This window comes from Vicugna pacos, chromosome 14 (genome assembly GCF_048564905.1).
Source record: "Vicugna pacos chromosome 14, VicPac4, whole genome shotgun sequence".
Taxonomy (NCBI): Eukaryota; Metazoa; Chordata; class Mammalia; order Artiodactyla; family Camelidae; genus Vicugna; species Vicugna pacos.
Window position 1 is genome coordinate 29,902,193 of NC_133000.1, and position 14,380 is coordinate 29,916,572.

At 34.7% G+C, this 14,380-nt stretch overlaps 1 pseudogene; it reads right to left on the minus strand.

Moving 5' to 3' along the window:
* Nucleotides 1–14,380, minus strand: part of LOC102543853 (kinesin-like protein KIF21A) — a 53,488-nt pseudogene that overhangs the window by 494 nt on the left and 38,614 nt on the right.

Sequence of the window (14,380 nt, forward strand, 5' to 3'; positions counted from 1 at the left end):
ATAAAGGAAGTTTAGTGACTTGTCCAATGTAACACAGTGGAGCACAGAGCTGAGCCTAGAATCTAAGGTTTCTAGTTCTTAATCAATAATCTTCTCTCCTGTAAGAGTTCTCATCACAGGAATAAAAAGCACACCTTTTTTACCTTTATTTGTGTCTACATGAGATGATGGATGTTAAGCTAAATTTATTATGGTAATAATTTCATTATACATGTAAGTCAAATCATTATGTTGTACACCTTAAACTTATATAGTGCTATATATTAATTATATCTCAATAAAACTCAGGGGAATATAATAATCTCAACAACCCACACAGCACATGTATGTTGAAAACAGTAAGGGGCTATGCTCATTCATCCACCCATTTATCCATTTCATTTATCCCATTCAGCCATCCACTCAACACATTTTCATTGAGATCTTGCTGTTCTCTAGGCACTATTTTAGGTGCCTGGGCTAAACATAAAATAAACAAATAAATTAAAAAAAGAATTTTCTGCCTTTATAGATCATACATTCTAGCAAAAGGAGATGGACAATAAACCACAATAAATAATTAGATTATAAAGTTTATTAGAAAGTAATAAATATTATTGAAAAATAAAAGAGCATGGCAAAGGGGAGCAGGAGTATCAGATCATAGAAGAGATCACAATTTTAAATAAAATGGCAAGATTATTCTTCTTGAGGAAGAAAGAACTTAGAAGAAGATCTGAAGGCAAAGCATTCTAGTCAAAGAGAACAGCCAAGGCAAATGCTCTAGGGCTGGAGTGACCCTGCTCTGTTCAAAGACCAGAAGAGATGAGATTGGTGTTGTCAGAGAAGGAGCCCAGCAGAAGGCACTAGAAGGTGATGTGAGAGAGAACAGATGCTCAGAGGGTCAGGTCCAGTATGGGCTTGTCTCTACAGGAAATGGGCAATGACCACAAGCTTTTCAGCAGAGAAGAAACCTGATGTGATTTGTGTTTTAAAAAAATTACTCTGGCCTCTGTGCTGAGAATAGACCACACATAGACAAGGGACCTTGTTTAGGAGGCCGCTGTAGTCATCCAGGAGCTGATGGTGCCTAGGTTCAGTGAGACAGCAAAAGACGTGGTGAGAACTGGTCAGATTCTATATGTAATTTACAGGTACAACACCAACAGAATTTGCTGATGGGAGTGAAAGAAAAGGAGGAATGAAAGATTCTGGTCTGAGCAACAGAGAAAACAGAGAAGCCATTGACTGAGATGGAGAAGGCTACAGAGTAAGCCTCAGGAAGGTTGGGAGTTCAATTTTTGGCATATGAAATGTAAGATGATCACCACTACTAGTCGTAACAGAAAAACTTGTGCTAGTTTCTCTCTCCTGTTGTAAACAAGGTGAAAACTTGACAAAATCTATGAAACAACTATTTTCAGACATTGGGCAATGGGTAGTTCAAGCTTGGGATCGCTGAGAAAATGGAAACAGAGAAGGTAAGCTCTGTGATAGGCTTGGTTCTTGTCCTGGAAGCCCTTTCCAGACTACAGTGGAGGGTGGGAACCAAGCAGAAAAATCACAGAATGGGAGTTGAAGAGATAGTAAGAAACATCTGGGAAGTACGAAGTCATTGGGATTTGTAAGACCAAGTAGAGAAGAGGAGACAGCAGGCAGAAACAACTATGGAGCTACAGGAAAAAATTTTGTAAATACACATAGAGGGCCTCTAATGTCTTTGACTGAAGGCAAAGCTGCACATGCGTGAAGACTATAAGGCCAGACCAAAAACCAATTACTAGTAAGTATAAGTCAAACAACTCCTGGGGTTGACTGAGGGCTGTGAGATGCTCAGGTTCTGAGCAGTAAAGTAGAGAGTATCATCAAACATCCAAGACAGTCAGTAGAAATCCAAGAAGAGCTCAGAACAAGTCTCAGAAAGATGAAGCTGAGCCACAAGCAACTTAACAACAAACAAAGCCCAACACTCTTTAAAGAAATATAATAAAATCCAGATACTCAAACACAACACTGTAATGTTCAACAGTCAATAAAATATTACTTGATATAAAAAGGAGAAAAAATGAGACCCATAATCATAAGAAAAATCAATGACAAGAGATCCAGAAATCAAATATGATGGGATTACTTACACAAGGACTTTGAATTATATAGTGCTTCAGTTTTCCCTCCTGTAAAATAGGGATGATAATAATGCTCACCTTCTATAGTTCTTACGGAGACAAAATGAGCTAATGCCTGCAAGTACTTAAAATAATGCCTGGCAGATGCTAAGCCCTATACACATGTTTGTTAAATAACAAATATGTAGAACTAATTTGAAAATAGCTCTTCTGATTCTATTGTCTATTTTCCTGATTTGAAGTTATGTGGTAAATGCATCTGCATCTGATGCACCAGGAGTAAACTGAGGGAAATTTCAGTTCTTCAAAAATAAAACTGGATCATAGAAGAGAGGTACTACAGCATCCTCACACCACACTGGACAGACTTCAGTGATGCACAATTCTTTTATAGTCTTATCTTGAGTGTCCTACAACTTTGAGGGATATTAAGTTATTTCCAGTAAATTGTCAAGGACACAGCAAGATAAAAAAAAGTGGTGACGCTTAAGAAAGTAATGTATCTTGGAAATTACATCAATGAAGCACCAAAAGTAAGCACCTTAGAAAAACAAAATAAATTTGCTTTGATGTTCTTTAAAGATGAGAGAAAGCAAATCTAAATGAAAAGAGGGACTTGTTGAAAACATCAGAAATAAGAGACACAACGGAAATATGACAGAGGCTTCAAAATAAAATTAGGGTTATCACGCACTTAGGATAAAAGAATCAAGAAGGTCCTCAAGTTAATTAAGTAACATAATTGGTTCACGAATGACAGGGAAATTTTCAAGATTGATATTCAGGAGAAATGACATTTTATTTGAAGGAGATAAACACCTCATGTTATAGTACATATGCTTTCCTCTCCAAAGTACTTATATACAAATGATGTCATTTTTATGGTCAATCTCTACACCTCCTTCAAGCACATTCTTAAGTGTTACTTTCTCAGTGAGGTCTTCACTGACCGCTCTTACTGTGTAATTCTCCCCACCCCACCAAATACTCTCCTCCTTGCTTTATTTTTCTCCTTAGCACCTGTCACCATCTGACACATTTTACTTATTTATTTTCTTTTCATCTCCTTAGAATAAAAGTGGGGTTTGTTTATGTTTTGTTCACTTCACTATTCCCAAAAGTCTAGGACAGTGCCTGGCACACAGGAGAGTCATCAGGAATGAGCGAATAAACTAATCAATCCAGCCATCCTAAGAGTGAGGAAGCAAATATTAACACCATGTATTTTAAAAGTGGGAGAGGTAAAAAGAGGTTTTTTTTTTTTTTAAATAATTTATTCTAAATATGAAGTTTATTACCTTTCTGGGAAAAAAAAACCTTAAAAATTAGTCACCTATGAATGATTAAAAAAATTGAAATCACCAGGGGAACATCTGGCAGGAGACTTCCCAGTATAGGCAGAGAGCTGATACAGGATTAACACTATTATCATGTAAACTGGGGAGCCCAAACTCTGTGCCCACAGTGGACCTCAGAAAATAGAAACAAGACAATATGAACAGCCATTAGAGTAAATGTAATAAAAGAAGGATTTCACATGTACTACATTCCCAGATACTGATAACTTAGAGCATTTATTAAATCTGAACACAAGCAACCAATGTAGCGAATGACCACACAGGAAAAACCTACTCAGCTGCAGTAAAAGTGTGGGTGGAATTAACACCTATGGCTTTGATGGGGCTATCATGACCTTTCATTTCTCTGACTGGCACAAAGTTATCCATGTTCCAGAGTTTAAAACTGCCCCCTCTGCAGCCACTGAACAAAACTGGGTGGCCTGGCACCATTCCCAGGGCACAGACCCAATCCTTGTGCGTGTTTGGAACTTGCTGAGAGAAAAAAAGAAAAATTATCAGCATAAGAGGAGCCTTCTGAACTGAAGTTTCATATGAAAACAAGTTACAAAATTTTTACTGACAAAATTCAATATTTGAAACACTGAATTGGCCTGGAAACTATAAAAATTATTTTGTATGCAATCACTCTTAGTGACTTAAAGAAATAAATCTATAATTTGTTCTTCAATTTGTCTCACTAGTTATCATCAGTGTTATCAGTATTAAAGGGCTAGAATATTAAAAATATATAGAATCTAAAAGACCTGGAAAGTACACAGGATTTTTCAAATATCGCTTCCTCTTCAAAGGAGTAAATACTTCACCTTTCTCTAACATGTATTTCATGCAAGTTTGAAAACTATAACCTGATATGTAGTCTCTAAGGATTATCTCAAAATCACTGCCTTAAATTTTGAACAAGAACATAGAAGCCTAAAGCTTTCTGTTGAAGGCTGGAGCTAACCTGTATATTTCAAAATGAGTAGACAATAATTATAAGCTCAGACATTATGACCACATTTTATGCATAAATATATTTCTATGCATAATATAAAAGTTACATCCAAGAATGTATATCTATAAAAAAAAAGTGTTAGAATGCAATGTATGCATCTGTTGCCAGGTTTTTTCTATTGACATTCATGCTACTTGTTTATTTGCTTTTCATCTTGTTGTCAGCAGGAAAGTGACAGCAACAGCAGGACAAATGCACCCAGACAGATAGAAGGAAACACTTGAACTCAAGAACAATTTCATCTGTTAATTTCTTCCTCTGGGAATTAGGGAAAGCCACCAATATTTGATTGTACTGACAAAACACTTCAACCCAACCATTATTCTACAGGAAATGAGAGAAGCAACACTTTTGGAGGTATGAACATGCTCCTGCAGAAAAGGCATCATTTACACTGCTCTGACTTCAGCTGCAGTTAGTATTCTTTGGAATGTGCATATATAAAGCAAAAAAAAAAAAAACAAAAAAAACAAAATGAGAAACTGTAACTGCTTTACACTGAGACTGATTTTAATTAGTAAGCAAATGCATAGGGCAATCCCAGATTTTCCAATTCTTATCATGGCCTATTCACCTCTTATTTAAGAGGTTATCATTAAATGCTGAATGTCACTCTTTTCATAATTAATAACTCTGGTGGATGACAATGAAACACTCTTGAAGAGGAAGCCCTGGCTGATAATCATCCTTAAATAATGAAATTCTACTTAGAGGCTCTTCAGGTTCTTATAGAGAATACTGGTGGCTTTGAAGAACCCAATATATCCCATGTATTACCTGTAGAAGGTCTTTTTGAGCCAGATCCCATTTCTTGATTCTATTGTCTCTGGACCCACTAAATAGTTTATCCACTTGTATGGTTAGCACTTCAATGCCATCATAATGAGGAGGCTCAAAATTGTGGATGGGACTCACAGTTCCAAGAACCCCTTCAGTTACATCAAACATCTAAAAAAAGCAGTCATCCTATTTAACTTACAAATAAGTACCTATATGTGTTCATTCACAGAAAAATATGAGATGTATATAAACCAGACATGATTTGTTTTGTTGTGATATTTTACTAAGTTAACTAAAAAATCCTGCTATGAATGACTCAGAATGAACCTGAGCCTTATTTTCACATTACTTTTGCTTACATATTAAGCTTTTAAAGGCAACAACTTTTTTCATGTATGAGTACACAAATGGCATGTTCAATAATAAAAATACTGTATATCAATCCAGTTGCAATTCAAATAAGTGATATGATGGTTATTTCAACACTGTTAGGTAGCTCTGTGATCCTGGTGGTCATCTCAAATACCCCAGAGCTGCTATTCAGAAATGTTCACTCCCCTCAGTTGCCCTCATCTCTCTCAGCTGTTGACCTGGTGATGTCCTGCAAAGGCTAGTGTGATTAAAAATACTTTCTGGACCCTCCTTCCAGTTACAAAAGTTTGCTTTTATCCTCATACTTTCTCTTACCCATCCCTTCTTTTCAGCTGCTAAAGTGTACTTACTTCTTTCCAAGGTTCACATCTTTGATCTCTTTTTTGGTCTGATGCATCAGTTGCCACCCCTTCTCTATTCACACTTTCCCACTCCACTGAGCCCACATCTTAAGCATTTAAGCATGCTCAAGTTTATAGAATACAAGGCCCTCTCCCCTTAACCATTCTCTTCTCAAGTCACTAACCCATTTCTCATCTCTTAATCAAAGTTCCTTAAAAAGGAGCACTTACATGCTTCCTAGCTCTCTTTATCACTGTATCCTCTTTTATTCCTTTTGGTTCTTGTAGGACTCCCCAAGGCTGAGTCATGTCAACTTCTTGCTCCTTTGGCCATGTCAACTACTCTAACTTCTTGAATATCTGCTTCTATTTGACTGACTCTGAAACACACATGTCTATAACTTATCTTGAGCCCTGGACTTGCCTTTCAGATGGCCTACTGGGATTCACAAGGAAATCCTCAAACTTAACATCTCCAGAATCAAACTATGCATCTCTCCTCATCTTATCTGCTACTTGCATAAAACCTGAAGACCATAATATGTTCAGTATAAAAGATGGTGGTGATGGGACTTAAGCAGTAGTTGGATGACTGAGCCAAGAAATCTTTAAAATCCCTCCCAACCTATCTTCTATGAAAAGTGATCATATATGTATAAATAATAAGACAAAAAAATCAGAAACTATGAGTGAGGAAGATCAGGAAAAAAAAGCAAAGGCTAGAAATGAGAAAAAAGAGAACTGATTAAGAGAAAAGAGTCCTAGGTGTATCCAAATACTTTAAATCTATCATTTAATAGAAGACTATAATGCAACAACTCTATTTCACACACTTTGATGTAATAATACTTGGAGCCGATGATGATTCAATCTTGTCCATTGGAAATCTGATCTACAGTAAGACACATAAAAGGGCCTAAGTGTCCTGTTAACTTACCTTTAGATTGAAACCTTTAAAAAAAAAAAAGAAAAATAATATTCTTTGGAAATATTTCCTAGCATGCTAAGGCTAAGCCTCAACAAAAATAATCTATATTCTTTGATAAAACTGTTCATTCATTTTCTTCTGATTGAACTCTACCTCTATACAATTCTGTTCAAATTAACATTCAAAAAATGGCCAAACTATGATGGAAGTGTCAGAAGTCCTAAACAAGTTATTCCAAAATGACTAATGTCATTCAGGTAGCAAACAAAAAGGCATCAAAAGTCCAAAAACTTGCTACATGTTAATTTTAGCTCCATCTAAGTCTAGGTACACTTTAGCCTGTTAAATGCCTGCACATGTTATAGACATATGACTGATGTTATCAGGCCCAATGTGAAATTCGATTAAAACAACAATGTCACTGATAAAACTAGAAAATAACAATATGAAGAAAGTAAGATCATTTTATTACACACATATATTTTCACACATACACATACACATATATGTACACCCATCTTATATATACATGTATACACATATACACATACAAGTATGGGCACTACGTGTGTACACATACACCTGGAAATAGGTAGTCCATTTCATTAGTTATTTTAAATATGAAAATGACCACAAACATATCTGACTGGTAGAAATTGACACATGATGTCAATTATCAGGGGGTGACAGTGAACCTTTGTCTCATAGTCCTGCCTCAGGTCAAGCTGCTAGAATGCAGAGATTTATTTGGTTTTCAGAATATTACCATTTCTTGAAAACTCTTTTCTTAGTTACTTTGTTAAGGTGAATCTGCTTTTAATCATGTTGCTGAAATCAGGCAGGGTTCAAAGGATCTAACTTTTCAGTAGAAAAGAAAGTGTAAAGATTTTCAAAAGCTGATCTTTTCTGACTCATGTTATAACTAAGTTTCTTCCTCCACGGTGCTCTGACTACAAGTTTAATATCTTCAAGAATAAACCAAGTCTTCATCTCTTTCCTAATTTTCTTAAACAAGCACTCTTTTACTTTTCTACTTTTTATTTTTAAAATAGTACTCAGGACTGTGTTTCTTCTTTCTCTTTCTCTGTCATTTATTTATATATAAATTAGGTTTATTATACTTTCTCAGTCATGCATTAAAATATTACAAGTTATAACTAGTTATTCTTAAAATTTCTTAAATAAGTTTTCCGTTTATTTACCACTAACAAATTCCTTCTAGGTTGGATTATTATCTGAATTTCCTGAATTGCAGGCTGAACTCACTATCCTGTAATTGCTTTTTCAGTGGCCTTTAGACTCCATTACGAGATGAGTTCTAAGAAGGCGGACCCCACGTTTGTCTGGCTTAGTCTTTATCCCCAGTACCTACCACAATTCTGGTACAGTGTCTGCCATACTTGATCTTGACTAAATATTTCTTAACTAATAAATTAATATTCTCTTGCTGCCAAAATTTAAAGAACTAAAACAAACACTCAAATGAAGGATAAAAGCTTATACTTCAATTTATCATTTTTCTCTTTTTACTCACTTCATGTTCTTAATACTTCATCTTTTACATATATTATTTCATATTCACCAAAACCCTGTGAGGATTTATGTGCAAATTTGTAAAGTTTATAAACTGAAAAATCTGAGATAGAAGATGCATGATTGATGTTACAAAAAATAATTCTTTCAAAAGTACTGATGCAGTTAGAATGAGAATCTTTGTCTCTTCCTAGTAAACAATACAACTTTTAGACATATATTAAGAAAGGCTATTTTCCTTCATATACATTTTCCCCAGCAATGGAGACTAAAGAAAGTAAAATTGTGAGTTTGCTAATGAGAAATATTTAGAAGTAGAAATATTTAGGAGTGTTGTATTCAACAGAAAAGCCTAAGATTTTATATTAACATCTGGGGTTATAAAAATTAGATTTCACATGCACTAATGATGAGTGAAAAAATACATTTGTCGTGTACAAGAAATACACTTTCCTTTAAAATTCTTTTAAGATCCCATATTCTGACCGCATTTACAGAAGCTGCATAGAGGAAGGTGTCAGTTGGGTTTAGTGCAATCTGATTGATCTGGTATTCCCCAGAAGAAATAGCAACTGTCCAGCTGGTACTTGCAGAACAAGTGTCTCCAAGAGTAACTTGACCTGAAGAACTTAACAGAGATGAAACAGCAAGATAAGTCACATTTCAGGATAACAGTTAGGCTTAGAATTTTTAAATTCCTAGGAAATGCTGCAAGCAACAAGATTTGTGTTCTTTGGTCACTGTAAGAACCTTACCTAGAACAGCACTTCACACACACATGACTGGCACTTTTTTAAAAACATTTTTTATTGAGTTATAATAATTTTACAATGTTGTGTCAAATTCCAGTGTAGAGCACAATTTTTCAGTTATATATGTACATATATATATTCATTGTCACATTTTTTTTTTTTGCTGTGAGCTACCATAAGATCTTGTATATATTTGCCTGTGCTATACAGTATAATCTTGTTTATCTATTATGCAGATGCCTGTCATTATCTACAAATTTTGAACTCCCAGTCTATCCCTTCCCACCCCCACCCTTGGGAACCACAAGTTTGCATTCTATGTCTATGAATCTGTTTCTGTTTTGTTTTTATGTTCATTTTTATTTTTCTTTTTCTTTTTTTTTTCCCTTAGATTGCATGTATAAGAGATCTCATATGGTATTCTTCTTTAGCTTTCTGGCTGCTTCACTTAGAATGACATTTTCCACTGTAACTTATAAATAAACATTTTGACAGATAAATGGATAAGTGAATGAAGAAAACAAGATGACACAGCTTTAAACTCTTAATTCACAAGTCTCTTAAACACTAGGAATTCTGGGTCCTGAGTTGAGGATGACTTCAATATGATTCAGAAAAGATTAGATGACAATGATTCAAAAACTCAACAAATGATGCAGTGCCACAAAGGTAATTCATTTTCCTGCAGTTTCCAGAAGTCCACCAAGGGGCAAAACTACCAATATTCCTTTCATACATGAGATTTGCCCTCTTGAGTTAAAGACACTGAGGACTTTTAAAATTATTTTTAGTTTTTGTTTACTTTAACCCAATCATATATGGATTATTTACTATTGCTTAAACATAACTTACTTCTACTTCCTCAGCTAAATTCTAAATGACAAATATATTTTTAAATTTGGATACATTTTCTGAGTTAACTTCTAAAATATCAAGTTGTAATCAATCTTTTCAAATTAGATTATAGTGAGTCAACTGGATGACTAAATTTCTAACATAAGATAACAGTGTTCTTTTTCTACAAAATTTTTCTCAAGAGACTTGTATTCGGTACAGTAAATAATTAGTAGTTCTCAAAATGCAAAATACAATGCAATGTTAGTAACCCCTACTCTACAAATTAGTAAAAACTAACCATTCCTATGCTCCCTACTATTATTTAAACCAACAGAGTTCACCATAATTTTAATTATGTAAAACAGTTCATCAATCTTACGGCAAAAAGAATAATCTGCTCTACAGTTTGAAGACATATATGATAAGAAACAGAAAACTGATCCTCCAATTATCCAACAAAACAGAAAGTTATAAAATATGGGCTAACACCAAGATAACGTTAAGTCCTTAGAAACAACAAAAAAGCTGTCTCAGTTATTCAATATATGCTAATTAAATGTTGCAAGTACTTCTTCATCATCTACAATGCTGATTTCAGCCATTTTCCAAGCAGTGGTATTCATTTGAAGCAAGTAATGTAAATCATTTAACTATATAAGTAATAAATACTATGAAAATTTAACTCATTAGTTATTTGGGAGGGAGGAAATATGAAATGTGTACTTAGTCACAGATCAAATATGACTTCTCCCTTCCTATTTAACATTGAGCTCTTATATAATATTTTCTCAATAGGTTTTCACTTTACTTTATTGGCATTCTTACTGTAAACACTTTAATGTTCCTTCAAGTAGACAGGTACAGATAAACAAAAATGCATTCACAGACTTACCTTTTCTCATATTTATAAACAAGAACTATTTGCCTCTTATGCTATTTGTCTTTAAGTTGCTTAGTGTTTGAATGCACTTTGCTGAATCTCTGATATCCCCCACCTTAATATAAGATGTTGACAATGTGAAGAACAAACTTGTATAATTAGAGTTTTACAGATACAACATTGTTGGGAACACCCCCTCAGTGACATTATTTCCTGCCCAGTCACCAGATTCTGTACTTCAGTTGACTGAAATAAATGTGCAACCTAAAAGTTAAGAGTTATGTTTTATTTGGTGGGAGAACTCGAGCCAGGATGACGGCCTCTCAGATTACGCTGAGTGACTGCTCCAAAGAGGTAGGGAAGGAGCTAGGATATATAGGAGCTTTACAACAAAGACAAGGTAGTTGGAACAATAAAAGATTGCTTGTTATCTAAAGAAAGCCAGGAATCTCAAATTAAAGAATTTAGTTCTTTTCTATGTATGGGAGGTAGCAAACATTTGGGCTCACTGAATTCATTCTTTGACAAGCACCTACCTATCTAGGGTCAGTATCCTGTCCTTTCTTATTCTGAGTGCACTTAGAGGGCAACATTGTGAGTGGCTGCAGAGGCTGGGCTGCAGGCTTGTACTCGCTGAGGGGGTGGTGGCAGCTGCTCATGACTTGGTTTCAGCATTCTTTGTTTACTAATATGGTTGCAGTATTTTAATTTACATTGCAGTATTTTCCTCCACAGTGCTCCCCCTTAGTCCTAAATTTGACCAATATTTTGGAAGACATTTTGTGCCCAATTTTGTCCCACGGTGCTAGGAAGGCTCATTCCTAGTTAAGGTGAAGAATCTGTTGACATGCCACTCAAGGTGTTAGGTTTTTCATCAGGCCCTGTTAATACTAAAAGTTCTCTGGATCACCTGTCTTACTAATCTATTATGATCCAGGAAATGTTTACCCCTCTTTGCTCATTCCCATAGCTATAATCACACTATTACAATTATTTTATGCAGGGTTATAATTTTATATATTTCTTCAGTTTGTTTAGCCATCATTGATTTTGTTGTAGGCCTAGTTACATATTGGGAAATGTAAGAGACAACAATCTTATAAACTAGACAGGATATAAGTAATACAGCTAGTAACGTTAATAAAGTCATGAGTAAGAATTTAATAGTTGAGAAGTTATATTTTGGGGTTAAAATTTTGCTTGTGTTTCTGATTGAGCTTGAGTGATCTTATAAGAAAATTCATATTTATGATCAGGCTCAGAGAAGGTATTAATTGGCCACATGAGGTCTCCCACCTTGTAATCTCAATAGTGGCCTAAACAGAACTAGCATTTCTTTTTAGAATAATTTTTTCTGAGGGCTATCTAGTTAGAGCCTTGGAGTAGGGAAACACATCAAGGTAACACAGAAATACTAGACGTAGGTAATTTACCATAAACCTAACTAATGGATTAGTTCATAATCAAAGGTGTGAGCAATTATCAAGGTAATTGGTATACCAGCCTGGCCCGGTGTCTTGGGTCAGCTGTCTACCTCAGATGTCTTCTCATCCTAGCCTACTAGCTTTTTTTCCACTTGAGTATTGTTTGAAGGTGAACAGTACTTTACAGGCCAGTCCACTGCAGGGGCTGTTTTGGACTGGAAATTAACCCAAAAGTCAATTTCCTTTATCTTTCACTGTGCATGGTCTAATTAAGAGTACCTGATAAAGGGTCCTTCCTTTTTTTTTTTTTTTTTTTTTTTTTTGGTTCTAAAATTGTATTAGACATTTCTTGGGCAAAAAGATTCACTCAGTATTATAAGTTGTCAATGATACCTCAATCTCAAAATTCAACATAACTTTTCTTGGGGAGAGACATGGAAAAAAATAATATAAAGTTTACATGAAATAAACTTGAGCCAGGATAAATGTGGGAGGGAAAGAATAGTAAGGCAAAGCTACCTATAATAAGTAGTTTCGTAGCATGGAAAGAATGAAAAAGATCAACAACGAAAAGAGTGTAGACACAAACCAGCTACATGTGGAGACGTACGGAGTGCGCGACAGCGACAGCATGTCAGTCAGAGGAGCGGGATGGTGGCCCACTCCATAAATGGAGATGGGTCACAGGTTAGCTCTTAAGGATGTTAGCCTCAGGCAGGGGAAAGGAGCCACAACACTTACTGGGATACAAGATGTACATGAAAAAAAAACAGAAAGCCATGAAAATGCTAGAATATAGAATACATGGGTGAATTTCTTTAAAATTACTTTTTAAAGTGGGTAAGGTATTTTATAAGCAAGATTTAAGACTCAGAGGCCATAAAGAAATGTTTTAAGTCATGCCTGTTTCAGTATGTATTATCCCCTGGTTGCAAGTCATGGGACATCTGATATTTACCCAAGGATAGATTACTGAGCTTCAGAAAGAAACCTAGAGTGTCCTTTTAATAATTCAATTAAACTTTGTAGCAATGTATCATAACAGCAAGGAATGATCTGGGAAGTGTCTTAGTAAATATAGACCTCAATTAACAAAACTAGAATTTGATGTCCACTAAAATAATCTTCTTTTCTCTAAAATTACCTTCATTTTTATCAAATATAGTCAAATCAAGATTAATTTGTTTACAAGTTAAGTCTGATTATTTGATCATATAGGCTGTTTTAAATTGGCTGTGTTAGAACTTTTAATAAGGAGTCTCAGGCTAGAATGTTAATTAGGTTTCCCAAGGCCAGGAAAACCATGTCAAGGGCTTGTCATAGATTAGACTTACAGATTTCGGTAAATTCTTTTCTCTTTAAAGTCCTTAAAATACCTTGAGATATCTATATCTATTAGGAGATGATCTTCCTAATTTATTTGATAGATCCACTGGGGACCTAAGAGTTTCCAGTCTCTGGAGGGATCAGATAGAGAGAAAAGATAACTGTTCCAAGTCTGCTTCCATAGGTATAATTCATCAACTTGCTGTGAATCATAACTAGCCTAAGGAGAAGAATTTCTTTATATCTGGGAAACAGGTTGAAAGCCAGTAGTATTTCAGACAAAATCAAAAATTATAACCATATTCATCAGTTTACTCAGTCCCATGTAACTAATCCTTTTGTTAACAGTTTTATTAAATCAGACTTTTCATTAGAACTTTAAAATGACTTACCCAGTTTAGTTCAGTGCTATAGTTTGAAATTTGTTAGAAACCAGTAAATCACCTTGAAGAGAAAGCATTTTGCAAAATTATCAGAATAAAACAATTAACTGTCTATAAATGACAAAAGTTTTAAAAGCATGGATAAATGCTGTTACACTGTAATCAATAAAGAAACCTGGTCACAATAACCAGAATTATGACTGGCAACATTCAGATATGTCAGAATTCTAGGCAGTCCATATCATTTCTAAAATATCTATATTAATAATATTTTCTCATATAATATAATTTAGGAAAATTTATTATTCATTTGACAATACTTCCCATGTTATTTAACATACCACATGAAACTTACTACTCTAAA